The following is a 27,176-nucleotide window of genomic DNA, read 5'->3' on the forward strand; positions in this document are numbered from 1 at the left end:
TGTGGAATTTCACTGATCCCATGGCCAGGTTCTGCTGCTGTTCACCCTGCAATATTTCTGAAGTAGCGTGAAGATTTTCACCGGACTACTCCTAGATTTCTGGGGCCTCAGTGGAGATCAGTCTGTGCCCACACTCACATACAACTGTGCTACTGAAACTCTTTCCTGTGCAACCTGCTCACCAAAGGGACAGATGCCGCTATCATTAGTTCCCAGGAAGAACCAGTTGCTTTGAACGAAAGAGTAACACTTTCACTCTACAGTACATTCAAGGATCTTCTTGAGGAGCTTGCCATAACCAGTGCTTCCCTGCAGCCTTTTGCATGTTGTTATGGATCTTCCAAAGGGCAGTATTTGCAATTTCATAATTATTGTCCTTGGTATTGTTGACCACAGATTTTCTGAACAATAGCCAGTGATGTTTAAAGCTATACACATGTTCATCTAGGATATCTGTATATTGGAAACACAGTTCTGCATCTCATTTACTAGTGCTGAGTAATAGCATGGAGTCTTTTTGCCAGCAAATATTTCACAGTTAAGTCAGGGAGGTGATCATTTTGGCTAGTCTTGCAGATGTGTGTGCATGACTCTGAGACCCTAGGGAAACTTTATAAGTATGAGAAACACCAACACAATTGTCTCCAGCATCTGAATATTAAAGCCACCTGGCATTTTTGCCTGACTTCCTGATTCAGAGACTAATGGAAGACAAGCTAGACCTATTGCAAATGTATTCAGCAGTTATTTTCCAAGCCTGGTGAAGAAAGATTGCAAACCAAAGGAATTAGTTTCTCGTGTTTTATGCAGGCAAGATTAATGTCTGTTGTACAGGAGAAAATTACCAAGGTGCTTGTGGTACCACATAGGCAGATGTTTCCCTTCTGTATTGAAAGATTTAAACCCATAAGATGAGGGTTTCCTTTATGATGCCCCAGCATTGACTTCAGGGTTTTTATTTTAATGTGTCTAACCTCATCATAGAATCATAGAATGCTTTGGGATGGAAGGGACCTTTAAAGGTCATCTAGTCCATCCCCCCTGCAATTGGCAGGGAGATCTACAACTAGATCAGGTTGATCAGAGCCCATCCAGCCTGGCCTTGAATGTTTCCAGGGATGGAGCATCTAAAACCTCTCTGGGCAACCTGCTCCAGTGTTTCACCACCCTCATTGTAAAAATTTTCTTCCTTATATCTAGTCTGAATCTACCCTCTTTTAGTTTAAAACCATTACCCCTTCTCCTATCACTATTGACCCTGCTAAAAAGTCTGTCCCCATCTTTCTTATAAGCCCTCTTTAAGTATTGAAAGGCTGCAATAAGGTCTCCCCACAGCCTTCTTTTCTGCAGGCTGAACAACCCCAGCTCTTTCAGCCTTTCCTCATGGGAGAGGTGTTCCATCCCTCTGATCATTTTTGTGGCCCTCCTCTGGACCCTCTCCAACAGGTCCATGTCCTTCCTGTGCTGAGGACCCCAGAGCTGGACGCAGTACTGCAGGTGGGGTCTCACCAGAGCAGAATAGAGGGGCAGAATCACCTCCCTTGACCTGCTGGCCACCCTTCTTTTGATGCAGCCCAGGATACGGTTGGCCTTCTGGGCTGTGAGAGCACATTGCTGGCTCATGTCCAGCTTTTCATCCACCAGTACCCCCAAGTCCTTCTTGGCAGGACTTCTCTCAATCCCTTCATCCTCCAGCCTGTACTGATACCAGGGATTGCCCCGACCCCGGTGCAGGACCTTGCACTTGTCCTTGTTGAACCTCATGAGGTTCACACAGGTCCACTTCTCTAGCTTGTCCAGATCCCTCTGGATGGCATCCCATCCCTCAGTCGTGTTAACTGCACCACTCAGCTTGGTGTCATCTGCAAACTTGCTGAGGGCGCACTCGATCCTGCTGTCTATGTCATTGATGAAAATACTGAACAGCACTGGCCCCAGTACGGACCCCTGAGGGACACCACTCGTCACTGTTCTCGATCTGGACATCGAGCCATTGACCCCTACCCTCTGGATGCAACCATCCAGCCAATTCCTTATTCACAGAACAGTCCACCGATCAAATCCATATCCTTCCAATTTAGAGGGGAGGATATTGTGGGGGACCATGTCAAAGGCCTTACAGAAGTCCAGATAGATGACATCCATAGCTCTTCCCTCATCCACTGATGCAGTTACTCCATCATAGAGGGCCACTAGGTTGGTCAGGCAGGACTTGCCCTTCGTTAAGCTGTGCTGGCTGTCGTGAATCACCTCCCTGTTCTCCATGTGCCTTAGCTTAGCTTCTAGGAGGATCTGTTCGATGATCTTCCCAGGCACAGAGGTGAGGCTGACAGGTCAGTAGTTCCCAAGGTCCTCCTCATCATGGTCCTCATCTCGTGGTACCATGTCTTCAATACACTGCTTGTGATCAAGGCTACTAAAATATGATTTCTGGTATTAATCATGCCTTTTTCTGCGGATAAAGGAGCTTCCTTGTAAGTGTAAAAGTGCACATATGGATCTAGCTTTTGCAACGGAGATTCACAGCAAATTAATTATCCTGTGTCCTAACGTGTGTTGATCTGTGTTTTGCATTATGTCCAACAAAATGAACGCATAGCCTTGTAATTAGTTATGTTGTATCAGAGGTGAAAATGAGTTAAGCCATCATCCTCTACTAATGAAGCCAGTGGCAAAACTCTCATTGAATTTAGAGGGAACAAATTCCTGGCAAAGAGCAGATATAGAAAAAGCCTCATCAGCTGTGCCTAGTTAGACATAGTCAAGGGTAGCAGTTAGATGTAAAACTCTGCAGCTCCTAATCTGTTCTTTCAGATGTGTCGAGTATTTTGTGCAGTTAATGTTCATTGATACTTGAGGAAATAGGATTTAGTAAAAAACCTTTAAAATTACTGGAGTCTTATTTATGTAAGAGACTCTGGCTAATTGAGATAAACATGAATTTAAACTTATGGACAATTATATTGCTGTCCCTCCTAAATCAGACTTGTAAGCTGTATTGTTGTTATGGTTGCATCATATTACAAACACTATAATATTAATTTATGTACATGGAAGATACACTCATTTTCTAGTTAAATTTACAAGGTGGAGAGAACTGTGGGAGGCTGAGACAGAGGAAGGGAAGAGGGATTAGTTAATTGTCATGAATGACTGGACTTCGTATTCTGCATACTGAATTCCTTTTAATATTCAAGAACGATGAATGATAGTTATTGCTTTGATTGCATAAATATTTTTCCCCTACATGTGGCACATATGTGTGCTACATGAATGTTCATTTCTATCATTCAGTTATAGTGAATATATTGCTTTTCATGCACAAGTGTATTATGTTTACTGGACAGCTCTATGATTTTATGAAACTGTGGAATATTAAACCCATGGCATGCCTTCACAGAAATTTAAAACCTCAATATTTTTGTGATTTTTATTTAGCACAGCAACAGATAAATTAAGAAGAAAGTAATAGGAAGAATAAAAATAAATGAAACCTATTTCAAGAGATCACATCGGTCACAATGATAATAAAATGAAGGAGATAAAATTATTGGCAATCAGAATGAGGCAGAATCAATACAAAATACACAAATCCATAAATTAAAAGCACAGCACTTTGCCAGAAGTTGAGGAGGAATCCAATATTTCATAAAAGATCAGGCTGTTACTCATAGAGGGAGAGAACCTTTTTTCTTATTAATCATAGAATCATAGGATCATAGAATGGTTTAGGTTGAAGGGACCTTAAAGATCATCTAGTTCCAACCTCCCTGCCCTTCCACTAGACCAGGTTGCTCAAAGCCCCATCCAACCTGTCCATGAACACTTCCAGGGATGGGGCATCCACAGCTTCTGTGGGAAACCTTTTCCTGTGCCTCATCATCCTCATAGTGAAGAATTTCTTCCTTATATCTAATCTAAATCTACCTTCTTTCAGTTTAAACCCATTACCCCTTGTCCTATCACTACATGCCCTTGTAAAAAGTCCCTCTCCAGCTGTCTTGTAGGCCCCTTTCAGGTACTGCAAGGCTGCAGTAAGGTGTCCTTGGAGCTTTCTCTTTCCCAGACTGAACAACCCCAACTCTCTCAGCCTGCCTTCATAGGACAATGTATTCATAGGATAATATATTTCTCCTCAAACAGCTCCATCAAATAAGTGAACCAATTTGTTGTGCAAGGAGCAATCTGGAAAGAGTATCAGTCTCCAAATGTGAACCATGATTGCTAAGCTCACTACCTTACGTAAAGCAGTGCTATGGCTCAGTCTTGTGAATGGGACAGACAGTGCTGGTCCAGGATGTTAAGAAGTGGGGATAAACAGTGCCATTTGTGGCTGATCGACAGAGAGTGTGGGGAATAGATCAGAGAGGTGGCACTTTTGCTCTGGTAACCTTACACACACACACAATTTCTTTGGACCAGAATGAGTGACAAGAACAGCGCAAAACATCTCCTATAATGAACCGGCAGCACATGTACAGTTTGTGCTGCAGACTGCAGTCCACAAAACAGCTGGCAGAAGGGAGTTTTGCAAGGCATGTTTCAGCCCACTGCAGCTGACGCAAGAAGTACTTGCCTGGATGGAGAAGAATGACAGAAAGCTGCACTTCAGAGTTCTGCACATGAAAGCCATTCTTGATGTAGTACTTGGAAGATGTGAAACCCTTTGTTTCTCTAGCTGTTCACCAATTATTTTTCTTTTCCTACCCCTCTATTACTTCCCCAGTGCTTTGCCAAGGAGTTCAGTGGGTCCTTTTTCTGTATGGCATAGTCATATAGTCAGTCAGAATTTCGCAGGATGCAATTTTCAAAAGCACTCACTGTTGGCCTGATCTCGCCCTCACCAATACCACTGAGAATTTTACCATTGACTTCCAAACAGGAAGGAGTCTGGTTGCTTAAATTTTGCCTGTTGTCATTTCCTTTGAAATCATCGTTTCAATAGGTATCATTTGCTCATGAAAATGATTTTAGCATTTCTCTGAAACTTTTAATTAGAAGAATATTTTGTATTTTGCAAAACACTAAGTAATTTTCTTCTTCCATGTCTTAATTAATAGTGTCAGGAAAAAAACAAGGTCATCCCTCAGCTTTAGCATTGCTAAGTGCTCAAGTGTCTTTTTTACAGGTGTCCTTAAGCAGACATTTCACAGGAAGGAGGCTGTGGCAAAAAGATGCCTATTACTAGCAAAAATACTATCTTCAGAAAAAGAGATTTCCTCTATTTATTTTAAAGCTTCTCTCAAATTTCAAAGTTGGAGGAGTTGAAACTTTTCACTTAAAAGGAAATCCAAAGCTCCTGTTCAAAAGACAAACATTTTTGAGCCTTAGAGGTGTTCCCTTGGCCTGTAGTCCTGTGTTTTTGTCTGTGATTTTGTCCTTTGAGTCCAGCTTATTGACTTGGGAAATGTTAGACCTGTGGTCAGAAATACTAAACCCAGGTATGGATCCTGGCTTTCTGTATGATTCATCTTGCTTAAGCCAGGAAATATGAGTAGCATTTATGAGAGGTCTATAAGTCCATGGTCCAAACGTGCCTATTTTGTTTAGAACAGAAATTTTCTTGTATGATTCTTGAATGTTGTAGAGATTTAAGGTTCCAGACACAAGATGTTTTACTGTATTGACAATCAAATTAGACCCAAGATGATTGCCCCATTACTTCAATGTCCTAATTTCTGGATACCTTTCTAGTGTATAAACTTGAAGTTTGAGAGCCTCCACCATTAGGTGGTCTACGAAGGCCTTAATTATAACTATTCAACGGAAAATGTCTATAGTCCGGATCTAGTTAGCCAGTCATCTTTCTTTCCATAATCCCCTATATCTTTCCGTAGGTTTCTTAAGGTCCTTTAGTCAGAGGCTGTATACAAGATTGATGAGTGAATCTACAACTATTTTATTACTATATTCTATTATTGCTTAGTCAAATATATGTTTAAACTATGGATGCTTCTGAGAATTAAATTAATAGTGATTTAAGTATGGGAAAGGGTCATTAATTAGCAGACTTCCAGGGATCCTCTTATCATCTCCTCACTTTTTTCTTTCTTGCTTAAGCATAGGTTGGGAATTTTATTAATTCAAAGATTTGTAAAAGTAGAACAGATTTACCTAGTTCTCATGTGTAATTAACCTTTGATATGCCTGTTCTAATTGGCCATTTAATATCTTTGCTATATGCAGAATTATATAACTCCTGTTCTGTCTCTAGGAAGGGAACCAGAAACACCAGGGAGATATTGATCAGAGTCAGAGTAAATGTGAAACTTCAGAAGCCAGTAGAAAAAAATAAAAATTCTCATTTTTTTATGCTTATGGGCTTCTTTTTTTTTGTATTATTTTATCAGTCAATTTATATTAAAAAAGTATTTGATCAACGAACTGAGAAAAAAAAACAAAACATGATTATTCATGCAACTTGGCTATTTCAATTATTTGGGTGACTAATATTTCAATTATTTAGTGTTTTAGACTTGGATTAAGGAAAATACATCATAACAATATATTAATTGAAGACATAAAAGAATACAAAAAAATCTTTGTTTTGAGCAGGCCCTTTTCCAAGAACAGAAAACTTCAATTTATAGCAAACCCTAGCAACACAGTTAACTGCTGTATTTCTGTTTTTCTGTAACCTTCTAAACCTCAGCAGAAGGATAGAGTTTTAAAGACTTGCTACATTAAGCTGTCTTCTTTTGATTCTTTTTTTTCTTCACTGTGCTATGAAGGCATTCCTAGGTTGTGTGGATAATTATTATTCAGAGGAAGAAAGAAATATTTGAGGACAAAACTGGAGTAATTTATACTGTAGTGTCTTCCTTTTTGAGTTTTGAAGAAAATTAGAAGAAAATTGAAAGGAGCCAGATACAAAATCCTGAAGAACCGAGTCAGAAAGAGCAAAAAGGGCAATGCTACTTCAGAGCGTAGGTGATGTGGGATAATCCCAACATGTTTCTGTCAAAATTGAATGGCTCAGAGTTACCTGACTCTGCCCTTTACAGTAACATAATCACACCATTAATGTGATATTCTTCAGTGTATTCATCCTATTGCTATTTTCAAACACAATACACATTTATCAAGCACAATCAGCTATTCAGAGAAATAATTGAGCAATTTTGTTGTGAATAGCATTTGATTTCAGAACTCATGCAGCACTCACTAGATATGCTATATCCACATTTTAGTAAATGAAGCTGTACCCTAGAGACTGCTAACAATACAAAGATGTGCAACCAGAGCAAATGTGTAGCTCTGTAAATCAAAACATTTTTTAGGTACCTAATGGTACTGTGATTTGAAACTATATCTCTAATGGTGCCAAGATATGATAAGGTAATTGTAAGGCCTGTGCCATGAAGAATGTACTTAAATTTCCTCTCATTTTACTTCATATATAAGATTTCCTTCAATATCCTTTGATTATGGGATGAATGTTTCAGAAGATCAGCCTTGCAAAAAGATACCCTTCAGTCATATAATAGAAGCAGAGCTGGCTGAATATTTTTAAAATTACTTTTTCAGAGGAAAATACTTGAGTCATTGAAACACAAACTGGTTGGGCATAAAGGTCCCTTTCAATGAAATTACCTTTACCAAAAAAAAGTGTAAAAGTGCACACTTCAATTTAAAGACAGCTTTGAGAATAAGCAAAACAAATGCTTCTTTGGAGTTGAAACATGATCTATAGCAAATACTATAGATGAAATATAACACGCTTTCAGAATTATTGAAACAAAGTATTTGATTGACTTCCTTTGATTTGAACAAAATTTTTGCTTTTCAAATTTTTTTGAAGGTTTGAAACTTTGACTTGACTCAAGCTAGTGAAAATGTCAAGAATTCTTGCAGGATGGGGAAAATGTTTTAATTCTCTTTTTAAAAAGTCCATTCTGAACGCAAAGGAGAAACACTTTTCCATTTAAAACTTTGAAACACTTTTGTTTGTTTATACTACAGACACTATGCATATCCTCTAACCTTGATGCATCAGGTGCTAAGTGAAATTGTTGAAAGTTTTTCTTCTGATAGAACAGTGCTTGACTGCCTGAGTTAATGAAGAGCCCCTATTAACTATTACTAATGATAAAGCCTATTTGATAAGATAGATACAAAGTTGGTCTAATTGCCTCTGGCAAAATACAGTGCTGCATATACTCACTACTCTATTCACTATGAATTATGTCAATATATCACATATTGGAACCTTCTAGAATAACCTGCTTCTATAATAACCATAAAGCTGCTTATGCTTCATTTTCTTTCCTTTGCTCATGACACCCAGTTGTTTTCTATCACACGGGATCTTGCATGCCTATAGGAAGGTGGATGCAGTATAAAAGGTCACTATGAAAAACAAGATAAAGGATACCATTTTCTGTATGGTTATTCTGGCAGTGAGTTTCAAATAGTCCTCTTTGTTATTTTCAGTAAATTATCAGATGAAGCATGGCTTGATTGGGCTAAAAAGAAGTTTTCTTACAGTTTATCTTCCACAGATTGGATCAGAATCATGGCAGAGTAATTCTTTTGGGTCTAATCTTCTTGAGTGTGCCCTTTTAAGTAGTTCAGCTGCCAGGCTTCCTCCTTTAGGTTTTATTTTTTGCTCTGCCATGCCTGCCTACCAGGCTGGGTTGCTGACCTGCTTAAAGGTTTCTTTTGCCATGTAGCGATTGTTTCTTTGTTGTTTCAAAATGATACCTCCTGGGGTAGCTGCCTTCTGAGATTTATTTTCTAGCTCCATAGCAACAAAAGGAGAAGAAAACATGCCCTGTTCTGATTTTTATCATTCTTCCCTTGACGAGTATCCATAGTGACCTGATTAATATCACTCCTACCTTGGGAAATCGCTAACCTAAATAGCATGATGTTATACAGAAACAGCCCTCTGTGCTGCTGGAAAGCACAGGGACAAGGAGAGAGGTTTCTGCCATGAAGTTAGTAGTGAAAGGGGGACTTCCATTTCTGAGGTCATCTCTAGATTTCCTGTACACTGGTAGATTTGTTGCTGATTTCCTGCAATAGAGTGTATCTAATTATTTGAGATCAGCTAGTCTACATGAAGCTAAACCTGAAAGCTACAACATCTTAAAATTTGAGTCTTCCTCCCAGCTCACTGCCTCCACGAGGTGTTCTAATCTCCTGCTTGGATATTTCTCCCCTCTCCCAAGTCAACAAAACAGAAAGGTAGTATATGTGTAATAAATCAAAAGAGATCTCAGATTTCCTTTCTGTTTTTTTTTTTTTTTTAACTCAGCCTCCTGTTTGTTACCATGCCTTCCACATTACATTGAAAGTTAAGTTCTGTCTTATGTCCTATTTCCACTTGAATGAAGGAGCTGGAATTTGGACATGCTTTCTAGGACTGGCCTGAAATCTATCACAAGGTAGGGCTGAAGCTGAGCTGTTGTGAGTGCACCCCTGCAACTGGACCCCGACAGGGCTGTGAAAGGGCCCTTGCCTTATGCTCACTTTTGAACAAGAAGAGATCTACACTGTTGGGTTGGATGGCTTCCTGTTGCCTTCTCTTCTGGAAGAGATCACTGGGGTCTCTTCCAGAGCTGAACAACTGGTCTTTCCCATAGAGCTCTTCTGTGTCAGTAAATAACTTAGCATAGTGATGGAGTTATCTTCATAAAAGATTTTGTCTTCATAGAAGATTTTAACAAAATAGGTGTCTAGAGCCTGACTGTAAACTGTTCCATTTAAGGACACTCACTTATGATGAGTTAACTGAGCACGGCTTCTCTAGAGGTGTCTGACAACAAGCAGCTCTTTCCAGTGTTGCTGATGCTTTTTTGACAGAATCTTGAAGGTTGGCGGCAGATCCTTGAAAGGGGATTCATTCTCCTAGTCTCTCTGAAATAATTAGAACTAAGCCCAAGAGTCTGGAATTCCCCTTAGCACTGAGTTTGTCTTAATATCAATAAAACATGTTTTTGCAAGTGAAGCTATGAGATGCCTGTGTGCCGTGTTTCCAGTAGGGTTTTTTTCCAATTGCATTTTCATAGCCTGGCTTCTCACTGTGAATACTTCAAATGTTCCCAGTGAAGGAACTGAATGATCAGGCTAGTTCTCCAACGGTGGAACAAAAACAATCAGAAAAGATGGTCCACAATGAATGCTTGCAGGATGTTCAAAGTATACATACTGCTGCATACTGTATCTGCAGGAACTGATTGCAGCGGGGACAGGAAGGAGGAAATTTCTAGCTGAAAGGTTAATAAATACAATAACATGTTATTAGATCAAAATAATTCTAGAGCATGCCTCTGGGTGATGAACAGAAGATACCTAAAGCACCCTCTTTCCCACCACCAGTGGGAAAGAGTGACCAGTGTTTTGTACCTTCATAGTTAGAAGGAGAAGCTGGCTGCCTTACTGGGTGGTCCTGTCTCACAACTACAGGTTCCCTTTTAACTGAAACAAGGATAGGTAGCAAATGAGGATATAGGGAGAGATCCAGGAGTGAAAGTATCCTTGTTTAGTTGTCTTCATCTTCCCTGGTCATGATGCAATTTGTTGCAAGGACAGTTTTGAACTGCCACTTGGAGGAAATCCAAAGAAAGAATTAAAGAAGAAAAATAACTTCTAAACCAAAATCTACAATCTGTGCTCCTTTAGGATATGTGACATGTACTACTGCTGGTTTGGACATAAAATCCCCAATGCTTTCACACTAATGAATGCTTAAGTACTGTAATTTTTGCTTGCACTATGTAATGCATTCTGTACAAAGCAGTCTCATGGAAATCAGTGGGACCACCCTGTGAGAACAAATGTAGTTTTCAGTCCCATTTATGATTCTCTTGCATCTAACACCACAGTGACATTGCCAGGCAAGCAATCTGGTCCCAAAGGAGATGGATTCTATTATGTTTTTATTCATACAGCAATTATTGTTTCATGTATGATAGATAGTGAAAATTCTACAAAGTTAACTTGTAAAATGCAGGTGATTTTGAAGAAGCAGTATGTGAAGCTGCTTTGCCTCAAAGCCTTGATGCTCTATTTGCTTTCCTGCCTTTTGGTTTCTCGGCTGAACCATGATAATGGAAAAAGGAAGAATATTCAACAGAGATACTATTGTGGAAAGATGAAGGAAAGAAGAAAATAGGACAGCAAAAGAGAATACCCTCTCCTGTACTCAGGACAGATTAAAAAAGTTTCAATAAATTTCTCAAATTAATAGTACATTTCTTTTGAAATGCTGCCACCAGAGGCAGGAATGAAACTCTTACCATCTTTAAAGTACAATTTTGGCTCCATAGAGAAGGACAGCATCTGATGATTGCCTGTCAATTCAGCTGGTATATGCAGAGGAGGAAAAGTAAGGTGGAGGAAAAGAAAGGTGGTTGAGGAGAGGGCCAAGAAATAGTAAATGAAAGACAGAAAGTATTTTAATGAGCTGTCATTTTGAACAGCATGATTTTGTGAGTCCAACATGGGTGTCTGCCTTTGTGGGTACGTAGGAAAACATGTAAAAAATCTTGTCCGTGTTATTTATACTGACTATGGAAACACATGCCTAACTAAAATAGGTTTGAGATTATGAGCTGAACTGTTATGGGCAGGAGGAGAAGTTTCTTTCTGAGTACCTCTCAGAACTTTTATCCAAAGTATTTTTAGTGTGGCCATAAATACATGCATTCCTGCATTTCTAATACAAAAAGCTAATGTAATTGCCTTTGTATTTGAATTGATATTGTTAACCAAGAGTGACTGAGAACATATGAAGAAGAATTAGTCAGAAGCTGGACATTTTAGCCATCAACAACCCCTTATTTCTTATTTCATTTCTTATTTATTTCTTATTTCTTATTTCTTATTTCTTATTTCTTATTTCTTATTTATTTCTTATTTCTTATTTCTTATTTCATTTCTTATTTCTTATTTCTTATTTATTTCTTTTCTTCTTATCCTTATTTCTTTGAGTCCTCTCCTACCTATTTGCAGGTCAAAATACCATTGTGTTCCCACCACATTCATTGTGATCCCACATAAGATTTATTTAAGCTGTTGTGTACTTGTGATACCTTTTAAAAAAAATCACTGTATAAACCAGCCAAAGTTTTGAAAGTGTTTTGAAAACTGACTTGAAGTCTTGAAAACATCAAGATATTAAACTGTGAAACATGATGTATAATTTAACACTTTGCAGTTGTCAGATATACTTGAAAAATTCAAGTAACACATTCAAAATAAATTTCTTTGAAATAATTATTTTCATTTATTAAGGTCCTACAAAGTTGAAATATTTTTGAAGAATTGTCAAAAGTGAGAAGTGACTTTGAGCTTAAACTTCATTTGTATGCAACAAGTCTAAAGCTCAGATCCATGTGTTTAGGATAGCTAGATAGCTAAAGGCACCAAATCCAATTAAAATAAGATATTGTGTGGGACAGAAATGGGCCTAGCAATTTTTGATATGAGATCAAGCCTCTAAATTACCAGGGCTTTTCTTGAAAAGTTACATTGGAACTATACTATATTTTATGGAATAAAATGAACAGAGCACCAATATCACAAAAGTTGTGTTTTTAAATGAATGTAACAGATTCTGAGAGAAGCCATATGACTAGGACAATTCAGAGCATGCCTGCTCCTGACCACAGTCTTCCAGCTCACTCTGTAGGCAGAATTGTATTGTTCAAACTGGTACATGTTTTCATTAGTAGCAGATATTTTTCATGCTATTCTAAAGGAGAAATTAGCAGAAAGGAAGCCTGAATAACGATGATGTTACAAACTACTGCTACTACTATTGTATTGTATTACTAAATGTTATTGCTGCTCGGTCCTGTTTCTTCATTTGCAAGATTGAGATCAGTTTTTAGCATATAAGCCCTGGCCCCTCAGGAAAGCATAAAAAGTTTCAAGATGGGCTTCTTACTAGAGTACAATTTTCAGTCTTTTCAGTTCTTGCCTGTGTTGAAAGAATTAGCAAGAAAAAACACAAAGAATTTAATTCAATTACTCATCATAGTTTCAGCAAAATAGTCTGTTCAATTTCAAAAGAATGTTAAAGCTTTCAATTCAGTGTAAAGCTATTATAATGAAAATAATGTAGGAAATTGCAAACTGTCATTAAAAATTTCAAAATATTTTGCTTAAAATAAGAAAATACAGAGCTTTTATTTGAAAAAGAATGTAGTTTATAATTCAGTGTTATCTGCATTGACTCAATGACTGTTTTGGTATAGATGAATTTCCACTGATGAAGCAGGGGTTTCTTCCAAAATAGTCCAGCCTATCTGTTGTGGTTTAACCCCAGCCAGCAACTAAGCCCCACACAGCCGCTCGCTCACTCCCCCGTGGTGGGATGGAGGAGAGAATCAGAAGAGTAAAAGTGAGAAAACTCATGGGTTGAGATAAAGACAGTTTAATAGGTAAAGCAAAAGCCGCACGCACAAGCAAAGCAAAGCAAGGAATTCATTCACTACTTCCCATCGGCAGGCAGGTGTTCAGCCATCCCCAGGAAAGCAGGGCTCCATCACGCGTAACGGTTACTTGGGAAGACAAACGCCATCACTCCGAACGTCCCCACCTTCCTTCTTCTTCCCCCAGCCTTATATACTGAGCATGATGTCATATGGTATGGAATAGCCCCTTGGCCAGTCTGGGTCGGCTGTCCTGGCTGTGCCCCCTCCCAGCTTCTTGTGCACCTGGCAGAGCATGGGAAGCTGAAAAGTCCTTGACTAGTGTAAACCCTACTCAGCAGCAATCAAAACATCAGTGTGTTATCAACATTATTCTCATCCTAAATCCAAACCACAGCACTATACCAGCTACTAGAAAGAAAATTAACTCTATCCCTGCTGAAACCAGGACACTATCCTAGAAGCTAAACTTTTCCTTACTTGTAATGCATTTTGTATTTACTTAAGGTCATTTTTATTAACTTTGTGAATAATTGCATGGCCATTTTTCAGAGATTTGCTCCTTGTTCTATGGACTTCAGCTATGTGTTTGTTTGGTCAGCTAGTTAGAATTGACTCCCTCTGCTAGGGGATAAGAAATAGGTGTAAACCTTTGCAGCTACCTTTATTCTTAACAGATACATCCAGAACAAATGAAATATCAGAAACATGGGTGTTCATGTGCTAACTCTGAGTCATGTTCCTCCTCATATGTCCTTTGTATTTCCCTCATGTGCATGGGGAAGTGTATTTCATCTTAGGATCATAGGTATAATTCGGACTGGAAGGGATTTCAGGAGGTCTCAAGTACAATCTCCTGCACAAAGCAGGGTCAGGAGTGAGATCAGACTGGGATGCTCAGGGCTTTTTCCACTTGATTCTTGAAAACCTCCAAAGATGGAGATGATACAGCCTCTCTGGGCAACCTGCTCCACTGCCTGGCTGTCTTCATGGGTAGAAAGCTTTTCTCTGTCTCCAGACGGTGCCATTCAAGAGGCATTTGCATGGTTGGCTGTTGTGGCCAGATGAGCCAGACACCAAGTGTCCCTGGCAGTGAATCAGAGTCACGGCATCGATTATGATCCTGTGTTTGCTATCGGGGAGTGGGTGAGCCACCATATGGGTGTGTTGCTGCTCATCCTTCCTACTGCCTCAGTAAAGCTTCATTTTATAACATGCTGTCAGACTCCATTCCTGTTTGGATCACACCGTCCCACCAGGCATCTCTGCAAGGAGCTTGTCCCTGTCTCCTTGGTCCATTTTCCAGCTAGGTGTTCTGATGCTGTCTGTGCTCCAGGCTGAACCAGTTCCAGCCCTGCAGCCCCTCTTCACAGGGCGAGTGCTCCAGCCCCACTGTCCTGGTGGCCTTCACTGAACTCCTTTGCTTTATCAATGTATCTTCTGCCTGGGACCTCAAACAAACAGGACACCGTACCCTGATGAGGCCTGACACATGATAAGCAGAGGACCCATCTCCAGTCCCTCGCAGGATTGCTGCCAGGGGTCTGCATTCCCAGGGCAAGGCTGCCCATTGCTCCTGCCTGAATTTCATGGAGACCCTGCTGGCCTTTTCCTCGCCTCTGTCCAGCCCATCTGGATGACAGCCCTCCCCTCATGTGTATTGACTGGTCCTTGAAACTTGCTGTCACCTTAAAGTTGATGAAAGTGCTCCCCTTTATATCACTGAGAGATGTAAAATGGATGTGTCCTACAATACACCCTGCAGTAGTTCAGTTGTTGCTAGGCTGTAATGTCCAAACTTGGATACAGGTAGACTGTGGCATAAAGTGTTGACAGCCTTGGCCAAGTCAAGTCCACTGCTCCACTGTCATGCACAAATCCAGTCATTTTATCACAGAAGATAATCTGCTGGGTCAGGCATGATTTACCCTTGGGAAATCCATGCTGACTGTTCCCATTCCCCTTCCACTCTTTCATGTGCCCAGAAATGTGTTCCAAGAGGACTCAATCCATGATTTTACCAAAAGTCAGCACAGAGGCTGACTGACCTATAGTTCTCTGGATCATTCCTTTGGCCTTTTTTGAAGGTGTGTGTGATTAACTGCCCTTCTCTGGTCTTTCAGAATCTGTCCCCACCTCCATGATCTTTCAAAGATGATAGCAGTGTTACAAGGACATCAGCCACATCTCAGCACACTGGGTATGGCCTATTGGGACACATCGACTTGTGTGGGTTGAGTTCTTACATGTGATCCTTGACTCAACTCTCATCCACTGCTGGTCTTTCTCCTTCCCCTTGAACGCTTTCAGGTCAGGGTAGCTCAGCCCTACCTGTGTCTGCTGTCACTAAATCACCCTACCCTTTCAGCAATGGGCCCACATTTTCCTTGTTCACTCTTTTATTGCTAATGTAGTTGTAGAAGCTCTTCTTTTTGTCCTTGAACCTCTTAACTCTAGCTGAGCTTTGGTTTGGATGACACCAGCCCTACATGCCCAGGCAACTTTTCCAAATTCCTCCTTTGCACTCTGTCCCTTCTGCCACCCCTGTGTGCTGCATTTTTATGCTGGAGTTCTGCCATGATGTCCCTTTTAGCCAAGTCCTGATGGACCTGCTTGTTCTTTCCTTTAATGGCCTGCCAATTTATAGTTCACAGGCAAGTTCACTCCCTAGTTCCTATTTGCTAACGCAAATTGATTTTATTTAGATGTGTATGATGTCTGGGACAGGCAAGTTCACTCCCTGGTTCCTGTTTGCTAAAACAAATTGATTGTATTTAGATGTGTATGATGTCTGGGGAATGCTTGAAATTAACAAATACTATAAAACAATGTTTTTAGGCATTATGATAAAACATACTTGTTTCCAGCACTGGAGAATCACATTTTTGAAAAAAAATCCTGAATTTTTAAGAGGTACTACATGAAAATGTTGACTTCATTGCATATATAATGCAGCAACAGTCACATGATTTCTGAAAATTCTTTCTGATTCCTTTGGAAGGCACAAGGTAAGTATTTCCCCTACATTCTGAATAATGCTTTTATTTTCCCTGTCTTACAGGAGGGAGAAATGAGGATGCTGCAATCCAGGCACTCAGCAAGGAGGAACTAGAGAAATGAACAGACTAGGCATGTGTTTATTGTGTAGTTGCAGTTGAGGCCATATCACTGTGGCCTCTGCGCATCAAAGCTTAAAGGCTCTTTGTAATTCCACCTGAGAGTTCAGAGGAAAATAAAAAAATCTTTTCCATCTCTTTTTCTCAGCTGAAACTACCAAGAAAATTCAAATGGAATTCAGGAAATCTTCGGGATTGGCTGAAATTGAAATTTTTCTCTGAAATAATTTACTGACTCCTCATCTCATTCAAAATTTGTCATTTAAACCACATGGACTTGGGTGTTCTTCAACAGGAATTCACTTGTAATTTATTGCCATAATCAGAACAATGGCGGGGAGAAGGGAAACAAGCTGACATGGTTATTTGCAGTTTCCAAAGCTTCTGGCAGAGTCCGCCACAAAAGGCTGTTTAACAAGATGTATAGTTATAGATGAGATGTAAAGCACTTTTATAGATTCAAAGCTAAGAGACGTGAAACAAAGCAGGAAGACAAATGACTGCTTTTTAGCTTGGTTAAAGCTCCACAGCAGCTACTGCTGAAGCCTGTGTCAGATCTGGCTTTTCTTCCTGAATTCATTAACACTCCCCATCCCCCCATCCCCACCCCAAACAACAACAACAAAAAAGCAGAAATCAGTAAGATGAGAACTTCTGTACATTCTTTACATTGTCCAAGACAACACAAAGCCAAGACAGAGTTCATAGTATGGTCACTGGATAATTCTATTGCCAGTTTAATTCAGCACTGGTAAATTTAGTGCAACATAATATGCACTAAAATGAGACATTCAGTGATGAATAATAGAATGAAATATAATCACATAAAGGAAGTTGTGGATAGCACTCAAGGCCAGGTGATGAAAACCATTGTTCATTGCAAAATAGTGACTGACCGACGAGGAAAAATTTTAAGAGGAATAGACTACAATGGCAAACAGTACGGTAAATATTGCTTAGATACTGGATTAATTTAACATTTGATTATTTTTTTTAAATGGGTATAGCAAAAATGTGAGAAAGATACTGGAAACAGGGATAAAAATTAGGAGGAGAGAGAAGCTTCTAAGGAAAAAAAAAAAGACTGAAAAAAGCAGTAGAAGAATGGGAGAGCACGACAGAAATATACAGAATAACAGATGGCATTTTTTCAGTACTTCAGGAAAAAGGGAGTGCTGCAAATTGCCCTTTCTTGCAGAAGATGAAGCTGCCTATGTGCCATTGTACCAAGTGGCTCATAGACCACTCAGGCTTGCATAAAAATGAGGGAATCTGGAGACAGAAACATAAAGTTGGAGAGCATCTTGCAGTTGGTCTAGAAAAAACAAAAAGTACTTGTCTGTCCTGAGACTATAGGTGCAGACTGGATTATGTCTTGGCTGGTGTCTACATATGATGGACAGTAAGATATTGTATTGGATGCACATGGCAAGGTTTTGGTGATGGTGGGACTGCAGGGGCGGTCTCTGTGGAATGAGGCCAGGGGCTGCTTCAGGATGGTCATGGCCAGCTCCAGCTGGTTCCAGCCATCTCCAACGGACCCACCTACAGGACACAGACCAGACCAGCCCCTCAGCCATGGGTGAGGCACCTCTTCCAGAATATATTTAAGTCAGAAAACCTGTTTTAATGTTTGTCTTCATTTCTCACTGCTCAGATCTGTTTTATTTGGCAGAAAATTAAATTAATTTCCTCAAGTCAAATGTGTTTTGCCCGAGACAGTAAATGATAAACAATGTCTCAGTCTTTATCTCGACCCACAGTTCTCTCATCCCACTGAAGAGGGGGAGTGAGTGAATGGCTGGGTGGGCATTTGGTTTTTTGCCAAGGCTAAGCCACCACAGATGTGCATGCAGTTCAATGTGTTAAGCTCACACACAAGAGTAAAACATTTGGGTTTTTTATTTATCACTTTTGAGGGAGGCTGCTGTTGTCTGTACCAGTTCCATTGACACTTTTTGCAGTTAATTTTCCAGACATAGAATATTTCTGGGAATATTATTTCATGAAATGTTTTTTTGAGAACTGGACTTCAGAGGTCTTCCAGACCTATTTCTTCATCTTCCAGAGACGTATTTCCAAGACGCAGTGCAATTTGTATTTTTTGTTCCACCAGAAAACATGAATTGCACTGTAAGTGGTGATTACCAGTGAAAAAGACTTTGCTTCTTCTGTGGTCTGTGCTGAGGCTAAATTCTAGGACTTCAGCCTATACTCATTGAGAAACTGCTCTGTTCCTCATCTGTGTTTCTGCTCCGTGAAAGTGCCAATTCCTGGGTGGTGTCTTTGCTGGATTAATGTGTAGATCACTAGTACTGGCATTCCGCATGCTCAGTTCATACAGAAAACAAACTGGTAATTGCCTGCTGGCAAATGGAAAGAATCAATTGTTCCTTTCGCATCATGCCCTAGCCAGCTTTTTGAGGCTCAGCAGTTTTTTATACTTGAGAAAGCACTCAAGGATACAGCAGTTAGATTTCAAATGGTTTGGAACCGCCTGCACATCATAAAAGCAAATGTTTTAAACGTTGCACCAATAGCAGTTCCTTTTAGTTGTTTTTATACAGGTTTATTTCAATCTGTATGTGTGGATATTGTGCTCCATTTGGATGCAATAGAGTGGATGTTCACAGCTACCTGAGATAATCACTCTCATGCTCAGTGTCAAACTGGGAACATAAACTGGACACCAAAGTTTATTCTACGTCAGAGAAATTTTGTTGTAGTTGCTCAATAAATGTATATATGCTTATTATATACAGACATAGATATATTTGTAAGGAATAATAATATATAATAATATATAGATGTCTAAATTGTCTAAGTATATAAAAATCTGGATATGAATAATAATATAAATGTGCATTTATATACATCTAACTATATATAAACACATAAATGTATGTGTATACATTACTAAATATGTTTTCATACATAGAGAAATATATGTATTTATATACACATATGTAAGTCACATATATAGATATGTATCTATTTGATATGCACGTCATTATACATCATGTATACATATGCACTTTTGCCATGAAATTGACATTATTTTTTATACTTTCAGGACAAAAGAGAGCACAGTTCCCATGCTCTTTTGTGAAATTTTTGGTCTGTTTCTTCTTTTTTTTGTTCCCCCAGCAGATATTTTAAGAAGACTTGAGCATGATTCTACTGTAAAATAGGTTCCAGATCTGAGATGCTATTTCATTTATCACCAAGCCTGGGGAGAAAAGTTTTTTCAGATTATATCAATGTCTAGATAATGTGCATTTAGCTGGGAGAAATGAAGTAATTTCCTGTTAAGGGGCATGTTACATTATTCAATGATATTGCCACTCAGTCAGATTGACAGTCAGCTTGAAACCCTGCATTAGTTCAGAAATGTTGCTTTCTTCAGCAGGACTACAATAGCAGAAACATCTGCAGCAGTGGAGACATTGTGTCACATATTTGCATGTGCCACCAGAATCTGAACAACCTTTTTACAGGACTTTTTTTTCAATATAGATTTAAATTATTGAAGAAAATGTGTAGCAAAGGTTGAATTGAAATCCAAATCCCACTAGGATTTTATTCTGGCTCATTTAATAGATCAAAACTCAGGTCCTTCTCCAAAAGTCCACTGGACATTTAAAAACAGACATACAATTCCTTTTTCAAAGTGTTTCAAATGTTTCATCACAGAAATAATTTGAACAGCAATAAAATATGGGAACTATTTTAAAATGCCCAGAATCTGTGGTAAAAATACTGTCTTTTTGGATTTTTTTACAGTACAGGAGGTTTCTGAGGACAGACTCGTAGTGATGTTTCTGTAGTTGTCAACTTTAACTTTTTCGTTAATTTCAATATATTCTTTCTCTGCAACACCTGCCTTTCTCTTTGTTTTAACTTTTGTTTTAAATAAGCAATATCATGAAAGATCATATTTAATAAGGGAGTGCAATGACTTTAAATAATTTCATGCTGTCCTCTCCCTCCCCCAAACAAAACTCTTAATCAAAGGCTCTGGTAACCAAAGAGGCTGATCCTTCAAGTTGCTATGTTACAGGAAATGAACATTCTCAGTTACAGTCTGTTTCAAAGTCACACAGATAACACAAGCACTTAGCTTTCGGTATGGATTGAAAATTTACTTTCACCAAATCTCTTTAGTTAACTATTTTGATATCTTTCATTGCTAGTATAGCATCACTTTTCCTTAAATCTTTGCAATACTAATTAACATTGGTCATTTTTTTTTCCATTGAGATTTCTTTTTTTTTTTTTTTAAGATGGAAATATCATCAAAACAATTAAAACAATAAAAAGCACATATTTGCTATATTTTTTAGAGAAAAACTCCCTTTCCCACCAAACTTACGCTACACAGGGCTTGTAAAGCAAATAAGATATCTGTTCTGAAAATTATTTTTCTTTTTACTTTTATGTCTTAAGAAACTTTGAATATAAAAATATACTGCAATTCAGTATATATGCTATATACATGCATTAATTATAACCTTGTTGGCTACCAACAGGAAAGATAATTTTGCATCAGCAAAAGTAAGACATTTGTCACGCTTAGTAGTACAGACTTTGATATTATTTGCCTGTATCATGAAAAACTGTGGAGTGCATTCATTTAAATAGTTAATTTCCTGTCCTTTTTTTCACTGATTTTGTAATAAAGTGATATTTTTTGATCATAATGTTTTCAAAGAACTTAGGAGCATTATAAAAATGATTTTCACTGGCTTCTTCATGAACATTCACTCTTTAAATGTGAGAGTTTTTCACGTGCCTTTAGTTCTAGATTTCTTCGAATCAATTGCCCTGTCTTTTAGAGCCAGGCACAAACCTGCTGTTGAGATACTGATAATAGATCCAGTATATCCTGTAGTTTGGATATGGCAAGGTGCAAGTAAGTTGATATAGGAGCTGAGTTTGGTAGGAGTCCTACTTTCTGAAATGCTTAGAAAAAGAAAAGCCAAGTCAATTTCCAGGAGAAGAGGAGCATATTCAGACAGTTTCTGAATATCTACTGACATTAACGTTTTCTTAATAACGGAGGCAGTGGTGAAGCCTCCATTTGGTGATGCACAATTTCAAGTTTGAGAGCCTTTGCAGCACTGGTGATTCCAATCCAATGGATGATCATCCCTGCCTTTATCCTTTCCCTCATATAGTTATTTTTTATTTCTTTTTATAATTCTTTTCCCTGGATCATCTCAGTTCCTTAAGTTTTAACTCAGGCATGCTGGAATTAAGGACACTGCCAGCCACAAAACATGAAGTAAGATTAAATTAGTTTGGAGTATTCTACATCATCTTGTGTTTCCTGACCATGATGAAATCAATAGCCTGAGAAAAAAGACATATCAAGAGAAATACTAGCTGCTGTAATTACACAACAGTTTGCCCTGTAACATTGCCTTGTAGCAGTAAATGATGCCCTATAATGCATGCCATGGGAAGTGTGGGGCAGTGTCAGTACAGTACCTAAGGCAGTGAGGGCTACAGAAGATTATATCACCATGCCCTTAATATGCCTTTTCACATTCAACTGATTGTATTGATCTATGTAAAAAAGACAGGGCCCTCAGGAATCTAGAAGACTCTGTGGTATCTCTCATCCTCTTTTGCACCATTATTTGCCTTGACAATTCATTGTATAGTTCTTTTTCTTGTAGGTGCATTCAGTTTCTGAGCTATGGAAGAAAGAATCGTGTGATTTCTCACAACCTCATTTCTGAGCATTTTCTTCTCTGTAGGTTAAGCTTACTAGAAGTGCTTTCATGTCTTCCCAGCTCAGATGAAATTTCCAGATCGGCACATTCCAGACAGATTTAAAACAATCCAGTATAAAAGTGAGAATGTGGGGAGACTAGGGAGGAAAATACCTACCACAGTAAAGAAGAATATGACCTAAGACATAATTGGTCTGTTTTAGAGCACTGAACTGGACTCAGCAGTGCTGAGAGAAGAGTTTGCTTTTGTCTGATAGACGACTAAAAGGATCTCAGAAGGCAGTTTTTGAGCATGGGCTAAACAGATGTCATGGGGATATGGGAAACCATGGAAGAATTATTCTCTTCTCTTTCTGCAGGATACTGCATATTACTCCTGTCTTGACGTTTTTTTGTCCTGCAGATGATGGGGAAAGGCAGACTAGTCCAAACAAAGGTTGGAAGTGCTTAGAGCTATTTGCTTTGTGCAACAGAAAAACCATTCTCTGAAACTGCTGGAGTAAACAAATGCCTCCAGTCTGCTTTGGCTTGAAGAGGCACCAGAAGGATTGCTGCTGCTGAGCTTTATGTTGCCTTTAGGTAGGTTACTACCTGCAATTCAGTAAACAGCTTTGTGGAGCAGAGAATGTTTACCCGTGCTGGTGGTGTGCTGCCCACAGGAAATAACAAGAAATAAAAGCTTCTACACTGTGTGTAAGGCTAAGAATTATAACTGGAAACTCAAAGGACAGGAAGGTGGAAGGAAGGTTTTCTGAATACCATAATTCTCTTAGTCTTTATACCAGAACGGTATCATTGACTCTTCCTTAGTAAAAAATCTTATCTTATCAGAAATACATCCCTTTGATATGAAAGGTGTTTTTGAGCAGGAATTCTAGGATAGTAAAACTTTAGGATTTACTTTACAGGCAAGTTTAATCCCTTCTTTAATCTAGAAGAAATAAATGTCTGGATGCTTGTTTCCTGCTCCCTTTGCAGGACTGTGTTGTGCTTGAGCAGTTTGTTCAGCATTATTGTTCTGCACTAATTCAGCTTGTATTTTTCAAACCTTTTGTATTCTACATAAACATATAAGGAGGAAAAAAAGTGCTACTTTCATCCTAGAGAAAACTATTTTTCCTGGATTTCCTCTACAGCTAATGGAGAAAAATAAGTATGTCCAAGCAGTCTTTCTGAGCACACAAAATTAGATAAGATTCTTCTGTTTTCTGTCTCTCTCCATTGACTACAGAAGGAGTGAAGGAAAGCATCCATCTTTGGATAAATTTAGCACTTGTTAGATCTATGAGTGTCAATGAGGAAGTGCTGTTGGATCTAGTTACTTATTTGTCTACTTTTCAGGGTCAGTGATTATTATGTAATATTACATATTTTACAAAATAATAAAAAAGGCAATGTATTGTGTACAGAGAGGAACTCTAGATTCAAAAGAAAAGTAGCACTACTTTTTTTTTGAGATAAATTGATTCACACTAGCTAATCTGGCAAAAAGGCCTATCTCATAACACAGAATCAAGATAGTCTATTGAGACTTGCCATGATTAACCAGCCAGCCTTATACCTAGTGACAGAGGTGGTTCAGTTTCTCTCCCTGCTTCTCTCCCTGTTTCTCTCCCTACTATAGCCAGTACTTATAGACAACACTGTTGTTGTCCACATGAAAAAAGAAAAAAAGTTTAAAACACCTACTGAATGCCATACGCTCAGACAACAGGTTAAAGAAGCTGCACAAAAGCGTAGTACAAGTACAGTGAGGTACCTGGGAAGGTAATAAACCCAATAAAGTCCTTTGAGACCAATTAGTATTAATTGCAAGAATTGATGAATAATGCATTATTCAAGAATGCATTGAAATTATTAGCTTTAACCCTGTTTCACATTGAAGAAGTGAGTTTTAAAGACTGCCAGTTTGAAATATTTAGAAAAGGATTGGCAGAGTCTGATGGAAAGCTGTCAGGTAGGGGGGAGAGACAGAAAGAGGATGAAATAACTTCATAGTTTTTCTTGTCCATCCTTATCATCTTTACTTCAAAGGAGAAACTGCAACCAGACAAGAGGAGGGAAAGGGTCTGGAGAATGCCTCCAACAGTACTGAGCACAGCGAGGTTCTTCCAGCAGCATCCCATTGATACCACCATATTTAAGGAACCAGATTGTTATGAACAGGTAGGCCAATGGCTGGAATTCAGGAGACCATTCAAAACTTCTTTATGGGCTCATTTCCCAAAGTTGCGCAATAAAATGATCTGTTGCAGGCACCTTAAAAAAGGCGAGGGAAGGGTTGTTGGTTAATATTTCCCAATAGTATTTTAATCGTGAGTTATCTTTGGCAACAGCAAATGAAAATGTTGCAGGCAACAAGACATGGCCATTCAAGATTCCCTTTTAAGTTTACAGGTTAAGAAATAAGCCAGGTCAAGGAGCTGCAGTCCCCACATTCTCTCTTTTTATTGAATGCATTTATTTCTAATTAAAGCAGCAGAGCCTATTCAGAAATATGCCAGTGGAAGAACTTCAATATATAAATGGACAAACAGTATGGAAATGATGAAATAAAGCACTTGTGCATAAAGTGGACATTATCCTTCTGCAACTTGCCTAACAGAGGAAAACAGGCTAAGAAACACTAATGTTAATTATTTGCTAAATGCATTTTATGTGCTGTGATTGTTGTCAGGCACTGACAATAAATGTCAGGGTTTGGACTTGGTGCTGAACACTCATGTCTTTCTGTTTCTCTGTTGTCTCCCTGAAGCTATTTCCCTTCACTGCTTCAGTGTAGGTGATAGGGGAATGAGGGGGGGATGAATCAGGAATTTTAATTGCCATTAGCTGATGTGGAGGAGAGGGGAAGAGCTGGAGGTGAAGCTGTACAGATGCTCCAAAGAATGAAGTGGAGCACCTGCAGCAAAAACTTGAGTTCTCGTGATGCAAGACTGGCTAAGATTTCTTTTTCCTTGATCCATCCTGTATGTATTGCTTTGTTAGTATATCACCAGCAGAAATAGTCTGTCCATCCATCCTTGGGCATTCCTTGGCATGGAGAGAGATATTTCAGAGCAATCAGAGATGACCCGATTAGTTTCATACTGCATTCATAAGCAGCTCCTGAGCTCAGATTGTTTACAGGGAGTACAAAGCAAATCCTTCTGTCCAGACTATGAACTTGGAGGGACTGTTAACAGTCATAGAAACAAAACATGTCCCAGGAAAATCCCAGATATTTTGATATTTTTTTCCATTCCAAATTAGTCCCTGAAGGCAAGATTTCAACAATCCCCAGTAAAATGAAAAAGGGTTTTGCTGTACCATTTTCTTATGCTTTGGACATGTAATCTCTTAAGACCAAATTTGATCTAAACACCTCAAATAAATCACATTTTAGAGAGAGTAATTTTGAACTACAAAGCCTGGGCTTACCACTTAGAAAATATTGGTATAGATTGTTAAACAATGTTGAAATTGGAAATCCATTCATTTGGATGCTTTCTTGTGAAAACTTTTAAATTTACTGATTCCATGTTTTTTACTGGAAAAATGTGTAACAGATAAATCCACGGGGTGCTCTAATTATCAGCTTGCTGAATAACATTAATTCACAGATAGAAGCAACAAAGCCAGAGCCACACTATTCTCCCCTTTTAGTCAATTAGAACTTGGGCAATGGTTTGCAGCTACATTTGCTATTTTATTTTTATTAGGATGTCAGCTTAGTCTCTGCATTTTGTGACAGTATTGGTAACATCCGATTTCAAGAATGTGAAAGATGTGAATTGTAATAACCAGTTCTTTTTTTTTTTAGGAAAAAATCAGCGAAGGTTTCTTCTGTATTCTCACTGTCTGCTAAAGATGTAAGAGGACTTTTTGGTTGTCAAGCTCTCATCTATATGATTTCCATACTTCAAATGTAAAAGTTGTTTATTATTGCAATATGATGATTCTTACATTTTATTTCTGTGAAAACTCTATTTTATTTTAGTGAAAACTGGACCATGAAATAAGGAGAATCATGATTCAGTGGCTTAAGGGCAGCTAATTTAACGTTGACATGAAGGAATTTTGGCTAAGTCCCTTTGTAGTTTGTGCAAAATGTGGTGGGTAATGCAAAATAAAAGTGGATAGAGAATGACTGTATCCTAGTAAAAAACTATGGTTAGATACCTTGGCTGCATACTCTATCATGGTTGCACGCCCTGTCATGGTAGAAAACTGCTTCTGTAGTAATGAACTGGTTGCATCCCATCACACACGACAGCAGTGTTTTGAGACGGCTCATGCTTCTGCTTATGTGTAACCAGTCATAGTTACAGTGATAACTGGCTGGCATCAGCGGAATTATAATCACCTGCAAGAAATCAAAGCAATGGGTAGCTTTGCTGAAACCTTAAGCTTGCTTACATTGTTGTTTTATTGTCATTAAAAATAATTTCTTTCCTATAACACGTGACAAGCATAGTGTCTAGTAAAAGATTTTTAGGAACTAATCATTGACATTTGGAAGAACAAATTTCTTGCTTTTACTACAGAAACTTCAGGATAGGCTCTTGGGAGCCATTTTGATGTAGATTTCTGGAGAGGAGTTCTACCTATAAACACAAAAAGGCCAAGACATGAAGGTTGATTCCAAATCCAATCTTTACCTCACTTCCTCTAGATAACAGATGAGTCTGGATCCAGAGCTGAAACTTTCACTGTAAGTACAAAAAAATCTTCTGGGGTCATAGGGTGTCTTCCCAAACTAGATGTACATCAGCAGTTTTTCATGTATTAACTGTGGCCAAAGATTATCTCCAAGTTAAAACATTCCCAAGGATTAACAGCTTTATGGATTTTGACTATAAAAATATTTATACACTACATAATTTTTTGCCTTTGCAGGAGTAAGAATTTTCAAGTGAGTGTGGAAAGCTACTAAATCAGCCAGAGAAGCTCAAAATTCT

This window comes from Platalea leucorodia (assembly GCF_965183815.1).
Source record: "Platalea leucorodia genome assembly, chromosome: Z".
Lineage (NCBI taxonomy): Eukaryota > Metazoa > Chordata > Aves > Pelecaniformes > Threskiornithidae > Platalea > Platalea leucorodia.